The 3613-nt window shown below is 45.2% G+C and overlaps 1 non-coding gene across 1 annotated transcript; it reads right to left on the minus strand.

Moving 5' to 3' along the window:
- Positions 1 to 3189: 3189 nt before the first annotated feature.
- Trnat-ugu (transfer RNA threonine (anticodon UGU)) lies at positions 3190 to 3263 on the minus strand. The gene has a single exon. It is a non-coding gene; the product is annotated as a tRNA-Thr (tRNA).
- Between the last annotated feature and the right edge of the window lie 350 nt (positions 3264 to 3613).

Here is a 3613-nt window from a genome sequence, read left to right on the forward strand (position 1 = left end):
TTCGACCAACTTTGTTGTATGGGAGCGAAAGTTGGGTGGATTCAGGTTACCTTATCAACAAGGTTGAGGTTACGGATATGAAAGTAGCTAGGATGATTGCAGGTACTAGTAGATGGGAACAATGACAGGAGGTTGTCCACAATGAGGAAGTCAAAGAAAAACTGGGAATTAACTCTATAGATGAAGCAGTCAGGGCGAACAGGCTTAGATGGTGGGGTCATGTTACACGCATGGGAGAAGCAAGGTTACCCAAGAGACTCATGGATTCAGCAGTAGAGGGTAGGAGGAGTCGGGGTAGACCGAGGAGAAGGTACCTGGATTCGGTTAAGAATGATTTTGAAGTAATAGGTTTAACATCAGAAGAGGCACCAATGTTAGCACTGAATAGGGGATCATGGAGGAATTTTATAAGGGGGCTATGCTCCAGACTGAACGCTGAAACGCATAATCAGTCTTAAATAATGATGATGATGAACCCCCATTTTTTTATTACATATTCGCGTGGTACGTAAAGAAATATGAATGTTTTAGTTGGACCACTTTTTTCGCTTTGTGATAGATGGCGCTGTAATAGTCATAAACATATGGCTCACAATTTTAGACGAACAGTTGGTAACAGGTATGATTTTTAAATTCTAAAATACAGAACGTAGGTGAGTTTGAACATTTTATTTCGGTTGTTCCAGTGTGATCCATGTACCTTTGCGAACTTATAATTTCTAAGAACGCATACTACTACAGTATGATTACCTGTAAATACCACAGTAATGCAATAAATGCTCAAAATGAGGTCAGTCAACCTCAATGCATTTGGCAATACGTGTAAAGACATTCCTCTCAACAGCGAGTAGTTCGCCTTCCAGAATGTTCGCACATGCATTGACAATGCGCTGACGCATGTTGTCAGGCGTTGTCGGTGGTCAACGATAGCAAATATCCTTCAACTTTCCCCGCAGAAAGAAATCCGGGGACGTCAGATCCGGTGAACGTGCGGGCCATGGTATGGTGCTTCGACGACCAATCCACCTGTCATCAAATATGCTATTCAGTACCGCTTCAAATGCACGCGAGCTATGTGCCGGACATCCACCATGTTGGAAGTACATCGCCAATCTGTCACGCAGTGAAACATCTTGTAGCAACATCGGTAGAACGTTACGTAGGAAATCAGCATACATTGCACCATTTAGATTGCCATCGATAAAATGGGGGTCAATTATCCTTCCTCCTATAATCCCGCACCATACATTAACCCGCCAAGGTCGCTGATATTCCACTTGTCGCAGCCATCGTGGATTTTCCGTTGCCCAATAGTGCATATTATGCCGGTTTACGTTACCGCTGTTGGTGAATGGCGCTTCGTCTCTGAATAGAACGCGTGCAAAAAATCTGATATTGTCCCGTAATTTCTCTTGTGCCCAGTGGCAGAACTGTACACGACGTTCAAAGTCGTCGCCATGCAATTCCTGGTGGATAAAAAATATGGTGAAGTGGACTGACAAGGCAGCCAGTCCACAGTGACGGGTAGCCGAAAGAAAGGAAGGCACGCGTACACACACACGCCGACGGGCGTCAATTCTGGAACAGGATAACTATTGAATGGTAGCAAGAAAAGTACGTAGCTGCTTTATACTTAACTTTATTATTTGATGACTACAGCATTCTTCTTGAGACATTTATAGTATAACTCTCAAAGTAGGTAAGGCTAATGGCGCCTTGCTAGGTCGTAGCCATGGACTTAGCAGAAGGCTATTCTAACTGGCTCTCGGCAAATGAGAGGAAGGCTTCGTCCGTATGGTCGCTAGCAATCTCCTCGTACAACTGGGGCGAGTGCTATATCGTCTCTCGAGACCTGCCTTGTGGTGGCGCTAGGTCTGCGATCACACAGTGGCGACACGCGGGTCCGACATGTACTAAATGGACCGCGTCCGATTTAAGCTACCACCTAGCAAGTGTGGTGTCTGGCGGTGACACCACATATGGTACGAGTGCAAATAATGTTAATGTAGCATTCTCAACACCGATGTTTTCGAGGGTCCGGATTCTCACGCAATTTGTCTCCTACTGATGTGCAGATTAGCCGCGGCAGCAGCTAAAACACCTACTTGATCATCATCATTTGTTGCAGGTCGTGATTGACGTTTCACATGTGGCTGAAAACTTCCTGTTTGCTTAAATAACGTAACTATCCGGCGCACGGTCCGGACACTTTGATGATGTCGTCCAGGATACCGAACAGCATACATAGCACACGTCCGTTGGGCATTTTGATCACAATAGCCATCATCATGATATCGACCTTTTCCGCATTTGCTAAACGGTCCATTTTAACACGGGTAATGTATCACGAAGCAAATACCGTCCGCACTGGCGGAATGTTACGTGATACCACGTACTTATGTATTTGTGACTATTGCAGCGGCATCTATCATAAAGCAAAGAAAGTGGTCCAACTGAAACATTCATATTTCTTTACGTACTACACGGATATGTAATAAAAATTGAGGGTTCCTCGCCATCTAGCGGCCCAACCATAGCGCCATCTGATTTCCCCCTTCAAGCTAGACGAGTTTCGTTCTTTGTATTTTTTTCGTTTGATGCTTATTTTGTGAGATATTTGGCCCGGTCACTATCAATGGACCACCCTGTATGAAGGATAGTAAAACTAAAACGAGATGGAAAAAAGGCAAGAAAACTCCTCGCTATTTTATAAGTAGTCGCCATGATACTTGATACATGTATCCCTGTGTGAGACAAGACGGACAGTGCCTTCATGGCAAAATGTTTGCGGTTGACTGCGGAACCATGATTTTACCCAAGCGTGCACCTCTTCGTCTGAAGCGAATAGACGGACAGGAATGTTTCTTTTCAGGGCTAAAAAAATAGGGAAATTACATGGGGCGCTTCCACACGTTGCCAACGTTGTTTCGACTATACTTCAGAAGCGACAGTGGAAACCCCTAATACATCCTCCATACCCTCCCGATCTCTCGCCACGCAATTTCCATACTTCTGGAGCCCTGAAGACAGACATTCGTGTCCACAGGTTTGCTTCGGGTGAAGAGGTCCAAGTCAGAGTTCCATAGGCAACCGCAAACATTTTTCCACAGAAATGAAATGATAATTAAATGGACACCCTAGCTGCAAACAGGCGTTGATGTACTTCATTGGGGACATGTTGAAAATGTGTGCCCCGACCGGGACTCGAACCCGGGATCTCCTGCTTACATGGCAGACGCTCTATCCATCTGAGCCACCGAGGACACAGAAGATAGTGCGTCTGCAGGGGCTTATCCCTTGCACGCTCCCCGTGAGATCCACATTCCCAACATGTCCACACCACTACATTCGTAGTGCGCCTAATAGATGTTTGCCCATCATACTCATTACTCGTGGCAGATTAATCTACCAAGTCCCGTACGAGTTCGGGCATAGTGTGTGCGTTCGCACAAAAAGGTCAATGTCCGGGAAGCCATATTTTAACTATATATGACGGTAGTATCTGTTCCCGAAAGAACACTTACCGTGGATGACCATGCAGCTTTGCTAGAAATGAAATGATAATTAAATGCCACGAGTAATGAGTATCATGGGCAAACATCTATTAGGCGCA

Source organism: Schistocerca serialis, chromosome 12 (genome assembly GCF_023864345.2).
Source record: "Schistocerca serialis cubense isolate TAMUIC-IGC-003099 chromosome 12, iqSchSeri2.2, whole genome shotgun sequence".
Lineage (NCBI taxonomy): Eukaryota > Metazoa > Arthropoda > Insecta > Orthoptera > Acrididae > Schistocerca > Schistocerca serialis.